A 13,565-nucleotide genomic window follows, 5' to 3' on the forward strand; every position below is an offset into this window, starting at 1 on the left:
CCAATGAACCTGCTGGGGAAAACAGAAAGAATGTTCATTTACGAAATGTTGGAGAAGACAAAGACACACTGATATCAGCTTAAAAGAATGAACTATTTAAAGGATATCCAGGAGAGAAGTACATACCAAAAGGAACAATGTGAAAATTAGGCTACGGCTCCCGTAGCCCATAAGTAGTGCACATGATCTCTCACTTTTAATAATAAACACCATGAACGCGAGAGTAAATTACCACAACCACGCAGTCCATGAACCTGCTGGGGAAAACAGAAGGTATGTAAAGTTACGAAATGTTGCAGAAGAAGAAGACACACTGATATCGGCTTAAAAGAATGATCTATTTAAAGGATATCCAGGAGAGAAGAACATACCGAAAGGAACAATATGAAACTTAGTCTGCGGCTCATAAAACGCCTAAGTAGTGCACATGGTTTCTCACTTTTAATAATATTCACCATGAATGTGAGAGTAAATTTCCACAACCTTGCTGTCCAATGACCCTGCTGGGGAAAACAGAAGGAATGTCCTGTTACGAAATGTTGGGGAAGAAGAAGACACACTGATATCAGCTTAAAAGAATGATCTATTTAAATGATATCCAGGAGAAAAGTACATACCAAAAGGAACAATGTGAAACTTAGTCTGCGGCTCTCGTGGCCCATATGTAGTGCACATGTTGTCTCACTTGTAATAATAAACACCATGAATGTGAGAGTAAATATCCACAACCACGCAGTCCAATGAACCTGATGGGGAAAAGAGAAGGAATGTCCAGTTACGAAATGTTAGAGATGAAGAAGACACACTGATATCAGCTTAAAACAATGACCCATTTAAACGATATCCAGGAGAGAAGTACATACCAAAAGGAACAATGTGAAACATAGTCTGCGGCACCCGTAGCCCATAAGTAGTGCACATGATCTCTCACTTTTAATAATAATCACCAAGAATGTGAGAGTAAATTTCCACAACCATGCTGTCCAATGAGCCTGCTGGGGAAAACAGAAGCAATGTCCAGATACAAAATGCGGCAGAAGAAGAAGACACACTGATATCAGCTTAAAAGGATGAACTATTTAAAGGATATCCAGGAGAGAAGTACATAACAAAAGGAAGAGTGTGAAACTTAGTTTGCAGCTCTCGTAGCCCATAAGCAGTGCACATAATCTCTCACTTTTAATAATAAACACCATGAATGTGAGAGTAAATATCCACAACCACGCAGGCCAATGAACCAGCTGGGGAAAACAGAAGGAATGTCCAGTTACGAAATGTTGCAGTAGAAGAAGACACACTGATATCAGCTTAAAAAAGTGAACTATTTAAAGGATATCCAGGAGAGAAATACATACCAAAAGGAACAATGTGAAACTTATTCCTCGGCTCCCGTAGCCCATAAGTGCTGCACATGATCTATCACTTTTAATAATAAACACCATGAATGTGAGAGTAAATTTCCACAACCACGCAGTCCGATAAACCTGCTGGGGATAACTGAAGGAATGTCCAGTTACAAAATGTTGGAGATGGAGAAGACACACCGATATTAGCATAAAGAATGAACTATTTAAAGGATATCCAGGAGAGAAGTACATACCAAAAGGAACAATTAAAAACTTAGTCTGCGGATCTTGTAGCCCATAAGTTGTGCACACGGTCTCTCACTTTTAATAATAATCACCATGAATGTGAGAGTAAACTTCCACAACCATGCAGCCCAATGAGCCTGCTGGGAAAAACAGAAGCAATGTCCAGATACAAAATGTAGCAGAAGAAGAAGACACACTGATATCAGCTTAAAAGGATGAACTATTTAAAGGATATCCAGGAGAGAAGTACATACTAAAAGCAACAATGAAAAACTTAGTCTGCGGATTTCGTAGCCCATATGTAGTGCACATGGTCTCTCACTTTAGATAATAAACACCATGAATGTGAGAGTAAATTTCCACAACCATGCTGTCCAATGAGCCTGCTGGGAAAAACAGTAGCAATGTCCAGTTACGAAACGTTGCAGAAGAAGGAGACACACTGATATCAGCTTAAAAGAATGAACTATTTAAAGGATATCCAGGAGAAAAGCACATACCAAAAGGAACGAAGTGAAACTTAGTCTGCGGCTCTCGTAGCCCATAAGTAGTGCACATGATCTCTCACTTTTAATTATAAACACCATGAATATGATAGTAAATTTCCACAACCATGCAGTCCAATGAACCTGATGAAGAAAACAGAAGTAATGTCCAGATACAAAATTTTGCAGAAGAAGAAGACACACTGATATCAGCTTAAAAGAATGAACTATTTAAAGGATATCCAGGAGAGAAGTACATACCAAAAGGAACAATGAAAAACTTAGTCTGTGGATCTCATAGCCCATAAATAGTGCACATGCTCTCTCACTTTTAGTAATAAACACCATGAATGTGAGAGTAAATTTCCACAACCATGCAGTCCAATGAACCTGCTGGGGAATACAGAATTAATGTCTAGTTACAAAATTTTGGAGAAGAAGAATACACACTGATGTCAGCTTAAAAGAATGAACTATTTAAATGATATCCAGGAGAGAAGTACATACCAAAAGGAACATTGTGAAACTTCGTCTGCGGCTCTCGTAGCCCATAAGTAGTGCACATGATCTCTCACTTTTTATAATAAACACCATGAATGTGAGAGAAAAATTTTCCACAACCATGTAGTCCAATGAGCCTGCTGTGGAAAACAGAAGCAATGTCCAGTTACGAAATGTTGCAGAAAAAGAAGACACACTGATATCATCTTAAGAGAATGAACTATTTAATGTTTATCCAGGAGAGAAGTACATACCAAAAGGAACAATGTGAAACTTAGTCTGCAGCTCTCATAGCCCATAAGTAGTGCCCATTATGTCTCACTTTTAATTATAAACACCATGAATGTGAGAGTAAATTTCCACAACCATGCAGTCCAATGTGCCTCCTGGGGAAAACAGAAGCAATGTCGAGTTACGAAATGCTGGAGAAGAAGAAGACACACTGATATCATTTTTAAAGAATTAACTATTTAATGGATATCCAGGAGAGAAGTACATACCTAAAGGAACAGTGTGAAAGTTAGTCTGCAGTTCTCGTAGCCCATAAGCAGTGCACATGGTCTCTCACTTTTAATAATAAACACCATGAATGTGAGAGTAAATTTCCACCACCATGCAGTCCAATGAGCCTGCTGGGGAAAACAGAAGCAATGTCCAGATACAAAATGTTGCAGAAGAAGAAGACACACTGATACCAGCTTAAAAGAATGAACTATTTAAAGGATATCTAGTAGAGAAGTACATACCAAAAGGAACAATGAAAAACTTAGTCTGCGTCTCTTGTAGCCCATAAGTTGTGCTCATGATCTGTCACTTTTAATAATAAACACCATGAATGTGAGAGTAAATTTCCACAACCACGCAGTCCAATGAACGTGCTGGGGAAAACAGAATTAATTTCTAGTTACGAAATGTTGGAGAAGAAGAAGACATACTGAAGTCAGCTTAAAAGAATGAACTATTTAAAGGATATCCAGGAGAAAGGTACATTCCAAAAGGAACAATGTGAAACTTAGTCTGCGGCTCCAGTAGCCCATAAGTAGTGCACATGATCTATCACTTTTATTAATAAACACCATGAATGTGACAGTAAATTTCCACAACCACGTAGTCCAATAAACCTGCTGGGGAAAACAGAAGAAATGTCCAGTTACAAAATGTTGCAGAAGAAGAAGACACAATGATATCAGCTTAAAAGAATGAACTATTTAAAGGATATCCAGGAGAGAAATACATACCAAAAGAAACAATGAAAACTAAGTCTGTGGATCTTAGCCCATAAGTAGTGCACATGATCGCTCACTTTTAATAATAAACACCATGAATGTGAGAGTAAATTTCCACAACCATGCAGTCCAATGAGCCTGCTGGGGAAAACAGAAGCAATGTCCAGATACAAAAAGTTGCAGAAGAAGAAGACACACTGATATCAGCTTGAAAGAATGAACTATTTAAAGGATATCCAAAAGAGAAGTACATACCAAAAGGAACAATGAAAAACTTAGTCTGTGGATCTCATAGCCCATAAATAGTGCACATGCTCTCTCACTTTTAATAATAAACACCATGAATGTGAGAGTAAATTTCCACAACCATGCAGTCCAATGAACCTGCTGGGAAATACAGAATTAATGTCTAGTTACAAAATTTTGGAGAAGAAGAATACACTCTGATGTCAGCTTAAAAGAATGAACTATTTAAAGGATATCCAGGAGAAAAGTACATTCCAAAAGGAGCAATGTGAAACTTAGTCTGCGGCTCCCGTAGCCCATAAGTAGTGCTCATGATTATCACTTTTAATAGTAAACACCATGAATGTGTGAGTAAATTTCCACAACCATGCAGTAAAATGAGACTGCTGGGGAAAACAGTAGCAATGTCCAGTTACGAAATGTTGGAAAAGAAGAAGACACACTGATATCATCTTAAAAGAATGAACTATTTAATGGTTATCCAGGAGAGAAGTACATGCCAAAAGGAACAATGTGAAAATTAGTCTGCAACTCTCGTAGCCCATAAGTTGTGCACATGAACTATTTAAAGGATATCCAGGAGAGAAGTACATACCAAAAGGAACAATGTGAAACTTAGTCTGCAGCTCTCGTATCATATAAGTAGTGCACATGGTTTCTCACTTTTATTAATAAACATCATAAATGTGAGAGTAAATCTCCACAACCATGCAGTCGAATGAGGCTGTTGGGGAAAACAGTAGCAATGTCCAGTTACGAAATGTTGGAAAAGAAGAAGACACACTGATACTATCTTAAAAGAACGTACTATTTAATGGTTACCCAGGAGAGAAGTACATACCAAAAGGAACAGTGAAAAACTTAGTCTGCAGCTCTCGTATCATATAAGTAGTGCACATGGTTTCTCACTTTTATTAATAAACCCCTTGAATGTGAGAGTAAATTTCCACAACCATGCGGTCCAATGAGCCTGCTGGGGAAAACAGTAGCAATGTCCAGCTACGAAATGTTGGAGAAGGGAAAGACACACTGATATCAGCTTACAAGAATGAACTATTCAAAAGATATCCAGGAGAAAAGTACATACCAAAAGGAACAATGTGAAACTTAGTCTGCAGCTCTCGTATCATATAAGTAGTGCACATGGTTTCTCACTTTTATTAATAAACATCATAAATGTGAGAGTAAATCTCCACAACCATGCAGTCGAATGAGGCTGTTGGGGAAAACAGTAGCAATGTCCAGTTACGAAATGTTGGAAAAGAAGAAGACACACTGATACTATCTTAAAACAACGTACTATTTAATGGTTACCCAGGAGAGAAGTACATACCAAAAGGAACAGTGAAAAACTTAGTCTGCAGCTCTCGTATCATATAAGTAGTGCACATGGTTTCTCACTTTTATTAATAAACCCCTTGAATGTGAGAGTAAATTTCCACAACCATGCGGTCCAATGAGCCTGCTGGGGAAAACAGTAGCAATGTCCAGCTACGAAATGTTGGAGAAGGGAAAGACACACTGATATCAGCTTACAAGAATGAACTATTCAAAAGATATCCAGGAGAAAAGTACATACCAAAAGGAACAAAGTGATACTTAGTCTGCGGCTCTCGTAGCCCATAAGTAGTGCACATGATCTCTCACTTTTAATTATAAACACCATGAATGTGAGAGTAAATTTCCACAGTCACGCAGTCCAATGAACCTGCTGGGAATAACAGAATTAATATCAAGTTACGAAATGTTGGAGAAGAAGATGACACACTGATGTCAGCTTATAAGTATTAACTATTTAAAGGATATCCAGGATTGTAGTACATACCAAAAGGAACAATATGAAACTTAGTCTGCGGCTCTCGTATCCCATAAGTAGTGCACATGATCTCTTACTTTTAATAATAAACACCATGAATGTGAGAGTAAATTTCCACAACCATGCAGTCCAATGAGCCTGCTGGGGAAAACAGAAGCAATGTCCAGATACTAAATGTTGCAGAAGAAGAAGACACACTGATATCAGCTTAAAAGAATGAACTATTTAAAGGATATCCAGGAGAGAAATACATACCAAAAGAAACAATGAAAACTAAGTCTGTGGATCTTAGCCCATAAGTAGTGCACATGATCGCTCACTTTTAATAATAAACACCATGAATGTGAGAGTAAATTTCCACAACCATGCAGTCCAATGAGCCTGCTGGGGAAAACAGAAGCAATGTCCAGATACAAAAAGTTGCAGAAGAAGAAGACACACTGATATCAGCTTGAAAGAATGAACTATTTAAAGGATATCCAAAAGAGAAGTACATACCAAAAGGAACAATGAAAAACTTAATCTGCGTCTCTCGTAGCCCATAAGTAGTGCACATGATCTGTCACCTTTAATAATAAACACCATGAATGTGAGAGTAAATTTCCACAACCACGCCGTCCAATGAACCTGCTGGGGAAAACAGAATGAAAGTCCAGTTACGAAATGTTGGACAAGAAGAAGGCACACTGATATCAGCTTAAAAGAATGAACTATTTAAAGGATATCCAGGAGAGAAGTACATACCAAAAGGAACAATGTGAAACTTAGTCTGCGGCTCTCGTAGCCGATAAGTAGTGCACATTATCTATTACTTTTATTAATAAACACCATGAATGTGAGAGAAAATTTCCACAACCATGCAGTCCAATGAGCCTGCTGGGGAAAACAGAAGCAATGTCCAGATACAAAATGTTGCAGAAGAAGAAGACACACTGATATCAGCTTAAAAGAATGAACTATTTAAAGGATATCCAGGAGAGATGTACATACCAAAAGGAACAATGTGAAACTTAGTCTGCTGCTCTCGTAGCCCATAAGTAGTGCACATGATCTCTCACTTTTAATAATAAACACCATGAATGTGAGAGTAAATTTCCACAACAACGCAGTCCAATGGACCTGCTGGGGAAAACAGAATGAAAGTCCAGTTACGAAATGTTGGACAAGAAGAAGGCACACTGATATCAGCTTAAAAGAATGAACTATTTAAAGGATATCCAGGAGAGAAGTACATACCAAAAGGAACAATGTGAAACTTAGTCTGCAGCTCTCGTAGCCCATAAGTAGTGCACATTATCTCTCACTTTCAATAATAAACACCATGAATGTGAGAGTAAATTTCCACAACCATGCAGTCCAATGAGCCTCCTGGGGAAACAGAAGCAATGCCCAGTTACGAAATGCTGGAGAAGAAGAAGTCACACTGATATCATATTAAAAGAATGTACTATTTAATGGATATCCAGGAGAGAAATACATACCAAAAGGAACAGTGTGAAACTTAGTCTGCAGCTCTCATAGCCCATAAGAAGTGCACATTGTCTCTCACTTTTAATAATAAACACCACGAATGTGAGAGTAAATTTCCACAACCATGCAGTCCAATGAGCCTGCTGGGGAAAACAGAAGCAATGTCCAGATACAAAATGTTGCAGAAGAAGAAGACACACTGATATCAGCTTAAAAGAATGAACTATTTAAAGGATATCCAGGAGAGAAGTAGATGCCAAAAGGAACAATGAAAAACTTAATCTGCGTCTCTCGTAGCCCATAAGCAGTGCACATGGTCTGTCACTTTTAATAATAAACACCATGAATGTGAGAGTAAATTTCCACAACCACGCAGTCCAATGAACCGGCTGGGGAAAACATAATTAATGTCTAGTTACTAAATGTTGGAGAAGACGAAGACACACTGAAGTCAGCTTAAAAGAATGAACTATTTAAAGGATATACAGGAGAAAGATACATACCAAAAGGAACAATGTGAAACTTAGTCTGCGGCTCCCGTAGCCCATAAGTAGTGCACATGATCTATCCCTTTTAATAATAAACACCATGAATGGGACAGTAAATTTCCACAACCACGCAGTCCAATAAACCTGCTGGGGAAAACAGAAGAAATGTCCAGTTACAAAATGTTGGAGAAGATGAAGACACACTGATATCATCTTAAAAGAATGAACTATTTAATGGATATCCAGGAGAGATGTACATACCAAAAGTAACAATGTGAAACTTAGTCTGCTGCTCTCGTAGCCCATAAGTAGTGCACATGATCTCTCACTTTTAATAATAAACACCACGAATGTGAGAGTAAATTTCCACAACCACGCAGTCCAATGGACCTGCTGGGGAAAACAGAAGAAATATCCAGTTACAAAATGTTGGACAAGAAGAAGACACACTCATTTCATCTTAAAGGAATGAACTATTTAATGGATATCCAGGAGAGAAGTACATGCCAAAAGGAACAATGTAAAACTTAGTCTGCAGCTCTCGTAGCCCATAAGTTGTGCACATGAACTATTTAAAGGATATCCAGGAGAGAAGTACATACCAAAAGGAACAATGTGAAACTTAGTCTGCGGCTCTCGTATCCCATAAGTAGTGCACATGGTTTCTCACTTTTATTAATAAACATCATAAATGTGAGAGTAAATCTCTACAACCATGCAGTCGAATGAGGCTGCTGGGGAAAACAGTAGCAATGTCCAGTTACGAAATGTTGGAAAAGAAGAAGACACACTGATATCATCTTAAAAGAATGAACTATTTAATGGTTACCCAGGAGAGAAGTTCATACCAAAAGGAACAATGTGAAACTTTTGTGCAGCTATCGTAGCCCATAAGTAGTGCACATGATCTCTCACTTTTAATAATAATCACCATGAATGTGAGAGTAAATTTCCACAACCATGCAGCCCAATGAGCCTGCTGGGGAAAACAGAAGCAATGTCCAGATACAATATGTTGGAGAAGAAGAAGGCACACTGATATCAGCTTAAAAGAATGAACTATTTAAAAGATATCCAGGAGAGAAGTACATACCAAAAGGAACAATGAAAACTTAGTCTGTGGATCTCGTAGCCCATAAGTAGTGCACATGATCTCTCACTTTTAATAATAAACACCATGAATGTAAGAGTAAATTTCCACAACCATGCAGTCCAATGAGCCTGCTGGGGAAAACAGAAGCAATGTCCAGTTACGAAATACAGGATATGAAGAAGATACACTGATATTATCTTAAAAGAATGAACTATTTAATGGATATGCAGGAGAGAAGTACATACCAAAAGGAACAATGTGAAACTTAGTCTGCAGCTCTCGTAGCCCATAAGTAGTGCACATAGTCTCTCACTTTTAATAATAAACACCATGAATATGAGAGTAAACTTCCACAACCATGCTGTCCGATGAGCCTTCTTGGGAAAACAGTAGCAATATCCAGTTACGAAATGTTGGAAAAGGAGAAGACACACTGATATCATCTTAAAAGAATGAACTATTTTTTGGATATCCAGGAGAGATGTACATACCAAAAGGAACAATGTGAAACTTAGTCTGCGGCTCTCGTAGCCCATAAGCAGTGCACATGATCTCTCACTTTTAATAATGAACACCATGAGTGTGAGAGTAAATTTCCACAACCACGCAGTCTAATGGATGTGCTGGGGAAAACAGAAGGAATGTCCAGTTACGGAATATTGCAGAAGAAGATGACACACTGATATCAGCTTAAAAAATTGAACTATTTAAAGGATATCAAGGAGAGAATTTCATACCAAAAGGAACAATGTGAAACTTAGTCTGCGGTACTCGTAGCCCATAAGTAGTGCACATGATCTCTCACTTTTAATAATAAACACCATGAATGTGAGGGTAAATTTCCACAAACACGCAGTCCAATGAACCTGCTGGGGAAAACAAAATTAATGTCCATTTACGCAATGTTGGAGAAGATGAAGACACACTGATGTCAGCTTAAAAAAATGAACTATTTAATGGATATCCAGGAGAGAAGTACATACCAAAAGGAACAATGTGAAACTTAGTCTGCGTCCCTCGTAGCCCATAAGTAGCGCACATGATCACTCACTTTTAATAATAAACACCATGAATGTGAGGGTAAATTTCCACAACCACGCAGTCCAACGGACCTGCTGGTGAAAACAGAAGGAATGTCGAGTTACAAAATGTTGCAGAAGATGACACATTGTTATCAGCTAAAAAGAAATAACTATTTAAAGGATATCCAGGAGAGAAGTACATACCAAAAGGAACAATGTGAAACTTCGTCTGTGGCTCTCGTAGCCCATCAGTAGTGCACATGATCTCTCACTTTTATAATAAACACCATGAATGTGAGAGTAAATTTCCAAAAACACGCAGTCCAATGAACCTGCTGGAAAAAAAAAAAATTACTTTCCAGTTACGAAATGATGGAGAAGAAGAGGACACAGTGATGTCAGCTTAAAAGAATGAACTATTTATAGGATAATCCAGGAGAAAAGTACATACCAAAAGGAACAATGTGAAACTTAGTCTGCGGCTCCCGTAGCCCATAAGTAGTGCACACGTTGTCTCACTTTTAGTAATAAACACCATGAATGTGAGAGTATATTTCCACAACCATGCAGTCCAATAAGCCTGCTGGGGAAAACAGAAGCAATGTCCAGATACAAAATGTTGGAGAAGAAGAAGACACACTGATATCATCTTAAAAGAATGAACTATTTAACGGATATCCAGGAGAGAAGTACATACCAAAAGGAACAATGTGAAACTTCGTCTGCTGCTCTCGTAGCCCATAAGTAGTGCATATGATATCTCACTTTTAATAATAAACACCATGAATGTGAGAGTAAATTTCCACAATCACACAGTCCAATGAACCTGCTCGGGAAAACAGAAGCAATGTCCAGATACAAAATGTTGGAGAAGAAGAAGGCACACTGATATCAGCTTAAAAGAATGAACTATTTAAAATATATCCAGGAGAGAAGTACATACCAAAAGGAACAATGAAAACTTAGTCTGTGGATCTCGTAGCCCATAAGTAGTGCACATGATCTCTCACATTTAATATTAAACACCATGAATGTAAGAGTAAATTTCCACAACCATGCAGTCCAATGAGCCTGCTGGGGAAAACAGAAGCAATGTCCGGTTACTAAATGTTGGAGAATTAGAAGACATACTCATATCATTTTAAAAGAATGAACTATTTAATGGATATCCAGGAGAGAAGTACATACCAAAAAGAACAATGTGAAACTTAGTCTGCAGTTCTCGTAGTCCATAAGTAGTGCACATGAACTATTTAAAGGATATCCAGGAGAGATGTACATACCAAAAGGAACAATGTGTAACTTAGTCTGCAGCTCTCGTAGCCCATAAGTAGTGCACATGATCTCTCACTTTTAATAATAAACACCATGAATGTGAGAGTAAATTTCCACAACCATGCAGTCCAATGAGCCTGCTGGCGAAAACAGAAGCAATGTCCAGTTACGAAATACTGGATATGAAGAAGATACACTGATATTATCTTAAAAGAAGGAACTATTTACTGGATATGCAGGAGAGAAGTACATACCAAAAGGAACAATGTGAAACTTAGTCTGCAGCTCTCGTAGCCCATAAGTAGTGCACATAGTCTCTCACTTTTAATAATAAACACCATGAATATGAGAGTAAACTTCCACAACCATGCTGTCCGATGTGCCTTCTTGGGAAAACAGTAGCAATATCCAGTTACGAAATGTTGGAGAAGGAGAAGACACACTGATATCATCTTAAAAGAATGAACTATTTTTTGGATATCCAGGAGAGATGTACATACCAAAAGGAACAATGTGAAACTTAGTCTGCGGCTCTCGTAGCCCATAAGTAGTGCACATGATCTCTCACTTTTAATAATGAACACCATGAATGTGAGGGTAAGTTTCCACAAACACGCAGTCCTATGAACCTGCTGGGGAAAACATAATTAATGTCCAGATACGAAATGTTGGAGAAGAAAAAGACACACTGATGTCAGCTTAAAAGAATGAACTATTTAAAGGATATCCAGGAGAGAAGTATATACAAAAAGGAACAATGTGAAACTTAGTCTGCGTCCCTCGTAGCCCATAAGTAGTGCACATGATCTCTCACTATTAATAATAAACACCATGAATGTGAGGGTAAATTTCCACAACCACGCAGTCCAATGAACCTGCTGGGGAAAACAAAATTAATGTACATTTACGCAGTGTTGGAGAAGATGAAGACACACTGATGTCAGCTTAAAAAAATGAACTATTTAATGGATATCCAGGAGAGAAGTACATACCAAAAGGAACAATGTGAAACTTAGTCTGCGTCCCTCGTAGCCCATAAGTAGCGCACATGATCACTCACTTTTAATAATAAACACCATGAATGTGAGGGTAAATTTCCACAACCACGCAGTCCAACGGACCTGCTGGTGAAAACAGAAGGAATGTCAAGTTACAAAATGTTGCAGAAGATGACACATTGTTATCAGCTTAAAAGAAATAACTATTTAAAGGATATCCAGGAGAGAAGTACATACCAAAAGGAACAATGTGAAACTTCGTCTGTGGCTCTCGTAGCCCATCAGTAGTGCACATGATCTCTCACTTTTATAATAAACACCATGAATGTGAGAGTAAATTTCCAAAAACACGCAGTCCAATGAACCTGCTGGAAAAAAAAAAAAAAAAATTACTGTCCAGTTACGAAATGATGGAGAAGAAGAGGACACAGTGATGTCAGCTTAAAAGAATGAACTATTTAAAGGATAATCCAGGAGAAAAGTACATACCAAAAGGAACAATGTGAAACTTAGTCTGCGGCTCCCGTAGCCCATAAGTAGTGCACATGTTGTCTCACTTTCAGTAATAAACACCATGAATGTGAGAGTATATTTCCACAACCATGCAGTCCAATAAGCCTGCTGGGGAAAACAGAAGCAATGTCCAGATACAAAATGTTGGAGAAGAAGAAGACACACTGATATCATCTTAAAAGAATGAACTATTTAACGGATATCCAGGAGAGAAGTACATACCAAAAGGAACAATGTGAAACTTCGTCTGCTGCTCTCGTAGCCCATAAGTAGTGCATATGATATCTCACTTTTAATAATAAACACCATGAATGTGAGAGTAAATTTCCACAATCACACAGTCCAATGAACCTGCTCGGGAAAACAGAAGCAATGTCCAGTTACGAAATGTTAGAGAAGGAGAAGACACACTGATATCAGGTTAAAAGAATGAACTATATAATGGATATCCAGGTGAGAGGTACATACCAAAAGGAACAATGTGAAACTTAGTCTGAAGCTCCCGTAGCATGAAGTAGTGCATATGATCTCTCACTTTTCATAATAAACACCATGAATGTGAGAGTAAATTTCCGCAACCACGCAGTCCAATTAACCTGCTGGGGAAAACATAAGGAATGTCCAGTAACAAAATGTTGGAGAAGAAGAAGACACACTGATATCATCGTAAAAGAATGAACTATTTAAAGGATATCCAGGAGAGAAGTACATACCAAAAGGAACAATGTGAGACTGAGTCTGCGCCTGTCGTAGCATGAAGTAGTGCACATGATCTCTCACTTTTAATAATAAACACCATGCATGTGAGAGTAAATTTCCACAACCACACAGTCCAATAAA

Source organism: Schistocerca gregaria, chromosome 3 (assembly GCF_023897955.1).
Source record: "Schistocerca gregaria isolate iqSchGreg1 chromosome 3, iqSchGreg1.2, whole genome shotgun sequence".
Classification (NCBI taxonomy): domain Eukaryota; kingdom Metazoa; phylum Arthropoda; class Insecta; order Orthoptera; family Acrididae; genus Schistocerca; species Schistocerca gregaria.